This window comes from Rhinoraja longicauda, chromosome 18, assembly GCF_053455715.1.
Source record: "Rhinoraja longicauda isolate Sanriku21f chromosome 18, sRhiLon1.1, whole genome shotgun sequence".
Classification (NCBI taxonomy): Eukaryota; Metazoa; Chordata; class Chondrichthyes; order Rajiformes; family Arhynchobatidae; genus Rhinoraja; species Rhinoraja longicauda.
This window is the reverse complement of record NC_135970.1, coordinates 16,780,418-16,795,428: the sequence shown is the minus strand read 5'-3', so window position 1 is coordinate 16,795,428 and position 15,011 is coordinate 16,780,418. Positions and strand designations below refer to the sequence as shown.

Sequence of the window (15,011 nt, the reverse complement as noted above, 5' to 3'; positions counted from 1 at the left end):
TGCTCCTTAACTACCTCGTCCCGAATAACTGCTCCTCAAATCACAGTGTCAATTCAAATTATTAAGAGCAAGTCCCAACCTTCATCGTGCAGGGATAAATGAGACTGGTGTGCAGCTTCTGGTGTTGCCATTGATTCTGCTGTGGCTCACCTGGAAAGATTACGAATGGAGTCACTATGTTGAATGAATTTGTGAATGGTTTGTGCAATCTATTCTGCTTTACAATACTTTTTCCCCTCTTTTGCATAAAAATCTGCCGTGTGATCCAACTTGCCTCAGAATTTAAGGCTCCAGATCTCTCATTCAACATTGCTTATCCTTGCTGCCATTTATGTTGCTGCAGGGGGTTGCATTAAACTGGTAGGTGCCAGTTATATATTAATGTATTACCACAAAAAAATATATAAAACAATTAATAAAAAAGTATCCAGATATAATCAATAAATAACAACCCCAGTCAAACATGGTACAGGCCGTTCAGAATAAATATTCCAGTTCTAAATGGGCATTATTCCCAGTTTGAATGTATGAATTACTCCATAAGGATCTCACCACTATGATGACGATCATCTGTATGTCTCTGATGCAATTCCTTTTTTTTCATCATCCTTCACTCACCCAAGCACTCCTGTATAGGAGCCCAGGAAATATGATTATTTTGGTTACTCTATTCTAAAAGTATCACAGTTGTGTTCTCCAGTGTTTCCCATAAAATATTGCTGGTCAGCAAAGAGGAGCAAAAGTTCTTGGGCAAAATTTTTACCCTCTCTCTTGCCTGGACTTGTTGCAGCCAATTTTAGAAATCTCTCTGCCCTCCTAGTTGTGATCAGAGAAACAAATTGTTGTAGTGTCATTGAGTCTTACAGCGTGGAAATAGACCCTTCGGCCCAACTTGCCCACACCGGCCAACATGTCCCATCTACACTAGTCCCACCTGCCTGCGTTTGACCCATCTATACACTAAAACTCTCGTTTGTTTGTTTGTTTGTTCCTGAACTACAGCCAAAATGGTACACGATAGCGCAACAATTTTAGGCCCACCTTACCGTCGTCCCTTTAGTGCTAATGGAAGAAGTTTAATTGAAATCGGTGTTATATTTTTAAAGTTATTCACATTTTAAAGTTTAAATCTATCTCCTAGGGAGAGGGGGGAAGGAGGTGGGAGGAGGGTGGATAAGGAAGGTTGAGGGGGATGGAATGGAGGGGGGAGGGAAATGGGGCGGAAGGGTGAGGGGAGGGGCGAGGGATGGGAGGGCGGGAGGGCAGGGGGGAGGGGGGAAGGAGAGGGTGCTGCACCAATGCAGTAGAGGTTTGGGCCCAACAGGTCCACTTGGTCTAGTATTCCTCCAAACCTGTCCTATCCAACTACCTATCTAAATGTTCTTGGAGGTCAAGGTCAAGGAAAGAGCGTTCACGTCGCGGCCCTGCTTCCACCAATCTGTCCACCACCACGCACAAGAAGTGCAAGATGCAATTGTATGCAATTGCCAAGATGTGTGTTCAGCTCTGGCTGAACAATTTCTAATCTTGTGATGTAGACTCAATAAGAAAAATGTTTCTTAAACGTTCTTCATTCAGTTGTAGCTTCATTCACATGGCAGAGAAAATGGGTACACAGGTTTAAGTTAGCATTAAGTAGAGTCGGAGCAACTAACCTTAATTGCACACCAATCGTAACTCATATCTTAATCTGAGGGGTTTGGAATGCAAATGTATTGTAGAACCAGCTGCAACCAATAGTCCAGTAAAGGTCTAACAAGCAATTGCAACTGTTGGAATTTTGAGCAAAAAACAAAGTGCTGGAGTAACCCAGTGCGACAGGCAGCATCTGTGGTGGGAATGGACAAACGACATTCTGCATTGGGACCCGTCTTCTGACAAAAGTTGTAATGCTTCCATCTCACTTACAACCAGGGCCGTCTTAACGCATGGGCCTGATGGGCACTTGCCCGGGGCCCCACGAGCATAGGGGCCCCTTGCTGATCTGTGTATGTTAAGTGACTTGCAATAAATAAATACTACTTTAAAAATGTAGGTTCAATAAGTGCTTTTTTCCGCAACATTTTCGGTCCCTAAGTGTTTTTTTTCGCAACATTTTCCATCCCTAAGTGCTTCTCACAGTGATCTGTTTCGCAACAATTAGCTCCCTCAGTGCTTTGCTTTTCCATCGCTAAGTGCTTCTCACAGCGATCTGTAAGTGCTTTTCGCAAAAATGTAGCACCCTAAGTCCATCGCTAAGTGCTTTTCGGTAAGTGCTTTTCGCCGGCACGACAGGGGGGGGGGCTGGTAGGGAAATGGGGGTGGGGGAGAGTAACGGTGGGGGCGACGGGGAGGGTGGGAGGAGGAGAGTTGTCGTAGGGGCCCCAGTACACTGCTTTGCCCGGGGCCCATAATGCTGTAAAGACGCCCCTGCTTACAACGTGAAAGATTGTCCGGAAATATGCTACTCCGCAGCACAAATCTAGTCCCATCCGTTTAATCTCAATGAACAAAGTGTGGAAGTTGTCCACAACAGAGCTTTCAAGAGCCAAATATTCACCTATGACTTGACTCTGATGCACTGTTTGAATTCCACCATGACCACTCTGCTCCGGACTTGCAGAAAAGGTGTGAGGTGAGTGTAACTGCCATTGGCAGCATGGCAACATTTGACTGATTGTAGCATCATGGGATCAATTTAAGTAGTCGTCTACAGGCAATGCAGAAAAACTCTAGACTTCTAGCACAAATAAAAGTGGTTGTGAATTTTGGAAGCCAATCATTTCAGGAATATTGCTGCAGGAGATTCTGAGGACAGGGTCCTCAGCTGTTCCACCCTTCATCTTATCAGAAGTGGGATGTTCACTGATGATAAGTGGCAAGTAACATTTGTATTACACGTGCTAGCAATGACCATCTCCAACAACAGAGTGTCTAATCATCTTCCCTAAATATTTGCCCTTCAAAACTATAAGACTCCTCTGCTATTGATATAATAGGTGTCAATGAGACCAGAACATGACCAGTCACTGGGATAATCTAAGAAGTGTAGGACAGAGCATTGGTATTACAAATTCATTTCCTGACTTCCCAAAATGTTTTCACTATTAACAAGATATAAAAAAGGAACAAAGGGCACTGATGCAATTTTCAGGAAGCTGAACACCATTGAGCTTTAAGCTGGTGGATGTGGTTTAGGATTCCATCAATCAACTAAAAAATAGACACAGTCCAATACATTGCATGGTGCGAGCAAGATGCAGGAGCTCTTCATGCGTTTTTTTAGCAGCATCGCTCAAACTATGAATCTACCACTAAGTAGGGCAAGAACAGTGCATGGTGTATGCAAGTTGACATTCAACTCACACCTACCTACTTTGGATCTATATTGCCAATGCTGCATGATTGTTGTGTCCAAATTTTGGAACTTCCTAGTTACAGTACCATCGGACCACATTTATTGTGCAGTTTCAGTGGTTCAGGAAAGTGGCTCATTACTACCTTACCAAAGACAGTAAGGGACAGAAAATAAATGATGGCATTGACCATATCCACAGACGCATATATATAAGAATAAAATGAATATTGGATACTAGACCAAGTGGACCCGTTGGGCCCAAACCTCTCCTGTATTGGTGCAGCACCCTCCCCTCCCCCCCCTCCCCTCTCTCCTCAACCCCCCCACCCTCCCCTCTCCCTTCTCCCCCACCCCCCCTCCTCCTCCCCTCCCTCTCCCATCCTTTTAAACTTTAAAATGTGAATAACAAAAAATATAAGCCCGATTGCAATAAAAGTACTTGCATTATCACTAAAGTGGCAATGGTGAGTAAGGTGGGCCTAAAATTGTCGCGCTATCGTGTACCGTTTTTCCTGAAGTTCAATCACAAACAAGATAACAAACGAGTGTTTTAGTATATAGATATTCAAATAAACTTGACTTGATTTGATCAATCAGCATGCTAATGTTTCTTCTTGCTGTTTATAGTAGGATATTTGTCACATTCATTCACGGGCACATATTTCCTCAGGCTGTATGAAGAAATGGCCAAGCTGCCACTCCTTCACCATTGGTAGAAGTTCAACTTTCCCCTCTCCATTGATGTGAGTATTGGCCTCATTTTCCTGTGCACTCAGCTTAAGTGTTTTGTGAATGTCCAAACCCCTCCAATTCGTGACGCTGTGAGAAGGAGCACAGTGTACTGATAAACATTCTAGCTTGTAAAGATCAGAAGGAAGTTAACTCATGTGAGTGGGCTAGTGGGATTACATTGGCTTCGCAGGTTCACTTCTTGATAAATATGACTAATAAACATTTTGGATACTCTGATTCATTTCCATCCCAATTGCTTCTCTTATTCTCCAAACCACTCGATCCTGTTCAGAAAAAAACATTTTCCAATGTGAAAGAAATGTGAGAACCAAACTTTAGTGAGTTTAGACAGGCCTTTGTCTTAAACAAAATGTCAGCGAGTTAAAACAAAATCATTCAGGCTAAGTAAAACACTTTAACATTACTTTTAAATAGTAATTTTAAAATATTTGTTTTTTTAGTATTTTCTTTCCTGTTAAATGAGGTTACCGGATAATGAGGCATAGCAGATCATCCCAGACCCATGGAATGTACAATTTTATCCAAATGGTGAAGGAATGCAGATGAGTAAAGTAAAAGGATCTAGGTGCTCATTTGCACCAATTGCAACAGGTGCAATTGATTGTTAGGAAGGCAAATGGCTTATTGGTCTTAATTGAAGAGGCCTGGAGTTTTGAAATGGAGAAATATTGTTCCTATTGTATGGGGTACTGGTAAGACAATACTAGAGTGCATGTTTGGTTCCCTTATTTAAGAAAGGATAGACTGTCATAGGATACAATCAATAAGCGGTTCACCGGGTTATTTCCTGGGATGAGAATATCGTGCTATCACATGGTTACATTTGTGCTGACTAACAATTACCCGTACATTAGTTCTATGTTATCCCAGTTTCGCATCCTACACACTAGGGCAATTCACATAGGCCAATGAACTTACAAACATGTACGTCTTTGGAATATGGGAGGAAACTGAAGCACCAGGAGAAACCCATGTGGTCACAGGGAGAACGTACAAACTCCGTGCAGACAGCACCCATAGTTGGGATTGAATCTGGTCTCTGGCGCTGTAAAGCAGCAACTCTACTTCTGCACCACTGTGCCATCCTAAGACCTAATATATTCATTAAAGGGAGTAAAGATAGGGAATGGAAGAAGGGAAGAAGAGTGATAAGAGTGACAACCCTCTCCTTCGACAAACACATCAAACACATCACAAAGACAGCCTTCTTCCACCTCAAAAACATTGCCCGTCTCCGTCCATCCCTCTCCTCCACAGCTGCAGAAACCCTCATCCACGCCTTCATCACCTCCCGTCTGGACTACTGCAACAGCCTCCTCTATGGCGCACCCTCAAAAATCATCAATAAACTTCAATACATTCAAAACTCCGCTGCCCGTCTACTCACACACACCTCGATCCGTGACCATATCACCCCCGTCCTTTATAAACTCCACTGGCTCCCCATCCCCCAGAGAATCCAGTACAAAATCCTCCTCATAACCTACAAAGCCCTCCATAACCTGGCCCCATCCTACCTGACCGACCTCCTCCACAGGCACACTCCCACCTGCACACTCCGCTCTGCCGCTGCCAATCTCCTATCCCCCCACATCCGGACTAAACTCAGATCCTGGGGGGACAGGGCTTTCTCCATCGCTGCTCCCACCCTATGGAACTCACTACCCCAAACCGTTAGAGACTCCCCCACACTCACCACATTCAAAACATCGCTGAAGTCTCACCTGTTCAGTACTGCCTTCAACCACTGAAGGTCACCTCACCTTCTGTCTCCTTTCTCTGTTCATTTATTTATTTACTTATTTATCTATTTATTCATTTCCCCTATGTTCTCAAAATCTCTGTAAAGCGTCTTTGAGTATATGAAAAGCGCTATATAAATAAAATGTATTATTATTATTATTATTAATATTGATTAAGGAGAACATGGCAGCACAGGAGAGAGACGATGTCCTGGAATGATTAAGGACAAGATCATCTGTTTAAAGTAAGAATCAATACAAGTATGATTATACTGCTGAGTTTATCCTGCAGACCTCCAACGTGTGTGAAGAATATTGAAAAACAAATCTGTGGGCTATTTACAGAGATGAGTAAAAGTTATAAAGTATTGCTAACGAGGGCTTCAATTCTCCAAAGACTAAGATAGTAATAACATAGAGTCATACAGTGCGGAAACAGGCCCATTGGTCCAACTCACACACACCAACCAATACTGTATGTCCCACCTGCCTGCATTTGGCCCATGTCTCTCTAAACCTGTCCTATCCATGTACGTCTAATTGTTCCTTGAACTTTGCAATAGTTCCTGTCTCAACTACCTCCTCTGGATGCTCGTTCCATACACCCACCACCCTTTGTATGAAAATAAGTGATAAAGAGCAGGAGTATGGGCGGCACAGAGACATAGTGGTAGAGCTGATGTCTTACAGTGCCAGAGACTGACAATGGGTGCTGTATGGAGTTTGTACATTCTCCTTGTAACCACAAGGGTTTTCTCCGGATGCTCAGGTTTCCTTCCACACTCCAAAGACGTGCAGGTTTGTAGGTTAATTGGTTTCTGTAAATTGTAAATTGTCCCTAGTGTATAGGATAGTGCAAGTGTACGGGGTGAATGCTGGTCAGCGCGGACTCAGTGGGCCAAATGGCCCGTTTCCATGCTGTATTTCTAAGGTATATGGAAGAGAAATTCCCAGGTCAGTATGTTTGTAGCTCAGAGTTGGGTGGCACTGGTGGACTTGATTCCGGAAAATGAGCCAGATCAAGTGGAGCAAGAACGAGTGATGGGATAGGGGGTGAATTCCCCTTGGAACTACCAATCATAAGAGTTTGGGTTTAGAGTCAGAATGTAAAAGTATGTAGACTATTCCAAGTTAAAAAAGCCAGTTGGAGTAAGGCCAGTTTCAATAATGTGAGAACAGATGTGTCCAGGGTAAATTGGAATCAAGGTCTGGCAAGCAAAATTGGAATTAAGCAATCGGCGGCCTAAGGTGAAGATCGAAAAATATTCTCAAAGCATGCAAGCAGCAAAAGGATCGCAAAAGTAAAAATGTGGCCGAGGAGAAGCCTAAAGGGAAATCTACTCACTGAGGCCAGGGCATCAAATGACTGCTTTACATGATTTTACACTAAGGAAGAAAGATTTTGCTGGAGTCCCACTAAGGGAATGTGTAGGAAGGAACTGCAGATACTGGTTTGCACCCATTCCCTCTCTCCTAGATGCTGCCTGACCTGCTGAGTTACTCCAGCATTTTGTGATACCTGGTTTGCACCGAAGATCGGCACTAAATGCTGGAGTAACTCGGCGGATCAGGCAGCATCTCGAGAGAAAAGGAATAGGTGACGTTTCGGGTTGAGACTTTCGGTTTGAGTCGGGTTCGACGTTTCGGTTTGAGTCTGAAGAAGGGTCTCCACCTGAAACATCAACTTTTTTTCACCAGAGATGCTCCCTGACCCGCTAATTTACTCCAACATTTTATGTCTATCTTCCCACTTAGGGAGGATGTAGTTGAGATTCTTGATGAGCTAAAAAGTTGATTTAGAGAGCTTAGTAGAAAGGCCAACTGGATTTAGCCTTAAATCACTCGGTCCAGACATGTGCAGACTTCCAGGACATAAATCACTTGGTCCAGATGGCATGCATCTTGGATAACTGAGGAAAATAAAGGAAAAAAATAATACCTTGTGAGAATCAATAGATTCAGAAGTGGTGTCTGAGGACTGGAAATATTATATTACTGTACTGTTCAAAAAAGTGTTTAGGAACATAGAAACATAGAAAATAGGTGCAGGAGTAGGCCATTCGGCCCTTCGAGCCTGCACCGCCATTCAATATGATCATGGCTGATCATCCAGCTCAGTAGCCTGTACCTGCCTTCTCTCCATACCCCCTGATCCTTTTAGCAAAAAGGGCCACATCTAACTCCCTCTTAAATATAGCCAATGAACTGGCCTCAACTACCTTCTGTGGCAGAGAATTCCACAGACTCACCACTCTCTGTGTGAAGAAATGTTTTCTCATCTCGGTCCTAAAAGACTTCCCCCTTATCCTTAAGCTGTGACCCCTGGTTCTGGACTCCCCCAACATCGGGAACAATCTTCCCGCATCTAGCCTCTCCAACCCCTTAAGAATTTTATATGTTTCTATAAGATCCCCCCTCAGTCTTCTAAATTCCAGCGAGTACAAGCCCAGTCTATCCAGTCTTTCCTCATATGAAAGTCCCGCCATCCCAGGGATCAATCTGGTGAACCTTCTCTGTACTCCCTCTAAGGCAAGAACGTCTTTCCTCAGGTTAGGAGACCAAAACTGCACACAATACTCCAGGTGCGGTCTCACCAAGGCCCTGTACAACTGCAGCAGAACCTCCCTGCTCCTAAACTCAAATCCTTTTGCTATGAATGCCAACATACCATTCGCTTTCTTCACTGCCTGCTGCACCTGCATGCTTGCTTTCAATGACTGGTGCACCATGACACCCAGGTCAATAACTCCAATAAATTCAATAACTCCAAAAGCGCAGCAAAGTTTAGTGGAAGCACAAGAGACTGCAGATACTGTAATCTGGAGCAGAAATCAAACTGCTGGAGGAACTCAACAGGCCAGGAAGCAACTGTGGCAGCAGCGGGATGATAAATATTTTGGTTTGAGACCTTTTTAATCTTAACGAGAAGGAAAGCTTTAAAAACACTACGAAGGCACAGAATCAGCAGATTAAAAAACTGCGGATGGTGAAAATCTGAAACAAAAACAGGAAGTACTGGAAACACTCAGCAGGTCAGGCAGCATTTATGGAAAGAGATACTGTTAATATTTTGTGTTTGCTCCCCTTCATCTCATCTGGAAAAAACATAAATGCAAGTTAGTTTTCAGTGGGAGGGAAGGCAGAACATAGCACATGAGAAGTACTGCACAGGAACAGGCTTTTCGGCCTTCAATGTTGGTACTGAACATGATGCCAAGCTAAACTAATCTCATCTGCTTGGACATGATCTCTACCCCTCCATTCCTTGAACATCCATATGCCCATCTAAAAGTCTTGTAAATGCCACTATTGCATCTGCCTCCAACACCATCACTGGCAGTGAGCTCCTGGTGTTCATCACCCTCTGTATAAAAAACTTATCCCACACATCCCCTTTAAGCTTTGCCCTTTCACCTTAAAGCTAATTTCTCTAGTCTTTGATATATCTATCCTGGAAAAAAGGTTCTGACTGACTACATCACCTGGCCTGCTGAGTTACTCCAGTACCTGTTTCTGCTTTTGTAAACCAGCATCTGCAGTTCTTTATTTCTACTTTATAGCATTGGTTTTGCCAAAGCTGAAGAATTGTATCCAGTTAAGGTGTTAAGTTTTTAGAGAAGGTTCAGTAGAAATTTACCAACATAATTTCAGGGCAGATGGACTTATCTGAATACTCTTGAGAAGTTTGGGTTATTCTCCTTGTTTTAATTAGCTGAGAGGAGATTGGATTGAACTACTTAAATTCATAAAGGGTATAAATGAAGAAAAACTGCTTCTCTTGGCAGAGGGATCTTGAGATGACATGAAAGTAAATGCAAAATGAACCAAGTGACTTGGGGTTAGGAGAGGAAATATTTCATGCCTTGAATGGTTATGCACTGCCAGAGGTGGTAATAGAGGATGATACAACTGTAATGTTCAAAAGGGAACCAGGTAAATATCTGAAAGATAAAAATTACAGGATGATGGGGAGAGGACAGAGGTGCGGGATTGGCAGATTGTGTTACAAGAGCTGGTCTAGACTGGAAGGGCCAAGTGATCTCCTGCAGTATAATCACCATTCCATGATACTGAGATCCTGGTAATTCTGGCTAACCTCTCTCTTCAAAATGCAGGCTTTGTCGAGGACACCTGCATTACTCTTACTAGAGCCCTGACAATGTTTTGCTAATTAAACAATTCTTCCTGGCACTCTTCAGTATGTATAAATTTGGACACCCCTCACTCTGGAGAAGAGTCCCAACCCAAAACCCCAACTGTCCATTTCCCCCCAGATGCTGCCTGATCCACTGAGTTGCTCCAGCACTTCATGTTTTGCTCAAGATTCCAGGATCTGCAGCTTATGACTCCGTGAACCATTACTTGTTGAATGAATCACGCACAGGTAAGAGTATGTTCACAACCTCAATGATGAATATTGATGGTGTTCGATTCACTGTCACTGCATTGATTCACTTTTATTTACCATCATCAGACACCTAGCAACCAACCAATTGCTTACCAACACCTTGCACAAAGTGGAATGTATGTCTGAACTCTTTTCTGCAGACAAAACACAGGCCACTAAAACAAATCCAATTTTTTTGCATTTCGGTATCCAATTAAGTAGCAAGAGTTTCAGAAAATGAACAACGAGGATGAGATGTGAAACTTTGGTGCAAAATGTTGTTCCTGCTTGATACTAAGCCCCAGTTGATTCCATTGGGCTGGCCATATCATTCACATACTTGAGGCCAGACTCCCAAGAAAGACAATCTATTTCAAAGTCTAGCTAAATACAAAGTACTGGAGGAACTCAGTGGGTCAGGCAGCATCTGCGGAGGGAACGGAGAGACAACGTATCAGGTCAGGACCCTTCCTCTAAGTCTGTCACATTGCTGGTCAGCTGGAAGAAAAGTTTCAAGGATGTGCTCAAAGCCTCTCGTATAAATGCGACATCAACACTGATTCCACGGAATCTCTAGCCCATGACCACTCAGTGAGGCAGGAGCATTCAGGGTGGTAGTGAGAACCTCAGCCAATGCACACCACAACGCTGCATAAGCAGCAGAAGGAGGAGTGCACCCCTCACACACCAACCATCTGTCTTGCACCTTCAGATGAATGTTTCCACGTTGACCTCATTCGCCGTCTCAGAACTCCAAAAACCAGTCTGAAGAAGGCTCCTAAAAACTTGTGGTGAGTTCCTGCAACTGGCTCCCACCATGCAATGTATTGGACCATGTCTACTTATTAGCTGGTGGATGGGGCTTCTAATGTGCAAATTAGAAGACACCACATCCACCAGCTTAAACTCAATGATGTTCAGCTTTCTCAATGTTATATCACCTTCCATTTTGCTGTGGCAAATATTTTTCCTTTTAATATCTTGTTAATAATGAAAACATATTGGGAAGACAAGAAATGGATTAGTAAAACCTAGGTTCTGTCCTGCTCTTCTTCCCAAATTGTGTGTGTGACTGGTCCACTTCTGGTCACAGTGACACCCAGCATATCAGTGGTGAAGTAGTCTGGTAGTAATGAATGGCAATTATTGAGGGAAGTTGATTAGACACTCTCTTGTTGGAGATGGTCATTCCTAGCTGCCAAGCTTTGGGATTCTACACCCATACCCTACCTCTTTCACACTTTAAAACTGACGACACCATTTTTTTGTGAAAAAGGGACCAAGGAAGTGGGAAGTGAACTACATGAAGTTGCAGCACAGTGGTGTACACTGAGAATGAATGGCACTGGACCTCCCTAAGATCGACTGAAGTTTCATGGAACAATTCTATAGAGGTAATAGAATTACTAGAATGTTGCCTGGGTTTCAGCACTTAAGCTACAGAGAGAGGTTGAACAGGTTGGGTCTTTATTCTTTGGAGCGTAGAAGGTTGAGGGGGGACTTGATAGAGGTTTTTTAAATTTTAAGAGGGACGGACAGAATTGACGTGGGTAGGCTTTTCCTTTTGAGAGTGGGGAAGATTCCAACAAGGGGACATAACTTCAGAATTAAGGGACAAAAGTTTAGGGGTAACATGAGGAGTAACTTCTTTACTCAGAGGGTGGTGGCTGTGTGGAATGAGCTTCCGGTGGAAGTGGTGGAGGCAGGCTCGATTTTATTATTTAAGAGCAAATTGGATAGGTATATGGATGGGAGGGGATTGGAGGGTTATGGTCTGAGAGCAGGTAGATGAGACTAGGTCAGAGAAAGTGGTCAGCGTGGACTGGTAGGGCCGAATGGGCCTGTTTCCGTGCTGTAATTGTTATATGGTTATATGGTTATATGGTAAGAAATCTGCTGATTATCGCCTCAGCTACTGAATCTGTACTGTTCTATTTTGAACACTACCCGGAAGAAGCTTTGTTGGTAGCAAGAATGCAGAAATAGTTCAATGTGAGGTCATTATTATCCATTTCCAAGAGTAACATTGTCATCTGAAGAAGGGTCCCAACGCGAAATGTTACCTATCCACACCAGAAGTCATAGGAGCAGAATTAGGCCATTCAGCAAATCGAGCATACTCCAATATTCAATCATGGCTGATCTATCTTTCCCTATCAACCGCATTCAACTGCCTTCTCCCCATAACTTTGACACCCTAGCTAACCAAGAATCTGTAATTCTCCACTTTAAAAATACCCAATGACTTGACCTCCACAGCTATCTGTGGCAATGAATTCTACAGATTCCCTCCCCCCCACCCCCCTGACTAAAAAAAATCTGTCTTCCAGAGATTCTGCCTGACCCTCTGAGTTACTCTAGCACTTTGTGTTTTTCACAGAACCAGAGTGGAAACAAGTCAACCTTGATCTTGGTAGACTGCCACTCTCTAAAAGACCATCACAGTGGCTGGGAATGGTGTTGGTGAAGTCAAAATCTGAGTAATGGTCTAATTAATTTTTTGTGTGCAAGGGAAATTATGATCAGAAATTAATCTGAAATTCTTACCCTGTAAAGTTAGGAATCAGCGATCATGGCCGGATGCTGGAAAGGTGAAATATGCTGTGAATTGTAACCTCGTGCAGGATGTGGGTTTAGGGCGTTGCGGGAAGGTTCAAGTAACAGAACATCAGAAAACCACAAACAAGTTGCCTTCAGATGCGAGAGCAACTTCCAATTTCAGTTGGATACGTACTCTATTAGAATAATTAGTATAGTCGATTTTAAAGTTTTGTTCTGAGTCAACATGTTCCTCCTACTTACTGAAACTCATCAGTATAATATAGTTCCATTGAAGGATGGCTGAGGAAAGATTAAGCAAACCTCACAACTGTTTTCAGAAGTGGTTCTGCTGTAACTGCCTGTACTTAGTTTTAATTTAATTTAGTTTAGAGAAGCTGCATGGCAACAGGTCCCTGTGGTCCACCGAGTCCTCGCTGACCATCAATCACCCTTTTGCGCCAGTTCAAAGTTATCCAATTTTCTGAACTACTCATTACACATTGGGGACAATTTGACAGAGACCATTTATAACTTACAAACCCATACGTCCTTTGAATGTGGGAGGAAACTAGAGCACCCGGAGAAAACCCACGCGCTCAAAGGGAGAACATGCAAACTCCACACGGACAGCAACTGAGGTCATGATCAAACCCGGGTGTCTAATGCTGTGAAGCAGCAGCTCTACCAACTGTGCCACAGACCGGCTCCACCTTCTTTCATGTCAGAAGGTGGGTTGATTGGCAGGAACTCTTATTGACTATTGAACCACTGACGTTCCCACTACCTGCTGGGTTACCCACCAGTCTTCCCAACTTTACTGGGAACTGAATCCCCAGGCCAGCAATCCAACTCTACTGAGAGTTTTCAGTGAACTGTACTGATTGGCAGGAAGCTTTTGACTGAGTGAAATCCCAGAAAGGAATGAAACCCAAGCTCAATTTGGCATTTGGGTGTGGAGATGGCTTTCATGGTACTCCCAGACAGTCCTCCTGGAAGTTAATTGTCCATTATTCTGCCAACTTCCATTTCTTTTATATGGGCATTCAAGTATCTTTCATATTAGGTCCTTCCTCGGATGAAGTAAGCCACTATGAACTTAATATGAATGATGCGGCAATTGTATCTACGATGAAGAATTTACATTAGTTCAGTAATTTTCCTTGCTCAAAAGCTCAATTGCTAGTGCTTCAGTGACTGCATTTTAAAAAGTAAATCTGCCCAAGTTAGAAAATAAAATTTCATTATGAAACTTTTAATGGTTAATTCTTTAATTACTTGTCAAAACTCAATGCCCCACAAATTGATTAGAAGTATTCAGATAAGGGTCAAATAAAATTACAGAACATTTTTAGAATGTTAATTAATTAACCCTGACCCTGACTTTATAACTCAAATAATTTCCATTTTTCTTGGAGCCATTCATTAAAAGTTAATATTCTGATTGGATTTAATTATCAGAGAAAAGTAAAGTTCATTCATGTTTTGAGCCTGTTGGACATCAACGAGATGTATTAAAAGATTCTGGAGTGCAGCACAAGCCATAGGCTAACCCTGGTTCTAGATACCCTGCTATTAAAATTGTAAACATATGTTTTAACTAACTATTGCTTCCATCATGTATCATGTCATTTTACAATAATCTTATTAAGTGAATGTGTTAATTGTTAAATGTGATTCTTTCTACACAATTATACCTAGTTTTTTTTAAACATTACTCCTCAACCAATTGGGCATTACAGGGCTGGCAAAGAGGAAGGCCATTCAATTCGCAAGCGAAGCCGCAGAGAAAGCCACTAGATGGCTTTGGATTAAGAGGGCTGATCCGTGGGCAGTAGTTGCTGGGACACAAGTCGGGGCCTGATCAACCCCGGCTGGGTCGCCTGGGCGAGGGTGTCTGATGTTGTGAGACCCTAAACACCCGATGACCCCAGGTCACATCACTAAGGATGCGTCCCAGTGCATCCAGAAGATGTATCTTGCACACACATACTACGAATTCTATCTTGATGCACTACACTGGATGGATTTTTTCCCCCAGGGGATTTAGTTCTTTGGTTGATTTGAATAGAACCAAGCAATTTGTCATTCAAATAGTTCTATTTGTAAAATGGGACTAAATTACGTTTATGAGCCCATTGACAAAGGTGAAGATCAGGTTTTGGCCATCAGGGTGTGCAGTGTGCAGTTACTGTCCTTTGCCCTCATGTCAATGATGAACAAGTGATGCAGAGTCTGCCAATGGGGTCAGCCT

At 42.9% G+C, this 15,011-nt stretch overlaps 1 long non-coding RNA gene across 1 annotated transcript; it reads left to right on the top strand.

Annotated features, from left to right (window-relative positions):
* Window positions 1–4,013: 4,013 nt before the first annotated feature.
* LOC144602079 (uncharacterized) lies at window positions 4,014–11,585 on the top strand. Its single transcript, XR_013548413.1, has 3 exons — window positions 4,014–4,080; window positions 6,011–6,077; window positions 11,496–11,585. It is a non-coding gene; the product is annotated as an uncharacterized LOC144602079 (long non-coding RNA).
* Window positions 11,586–15,011: the final 3,426 nt, after the last annotated feature.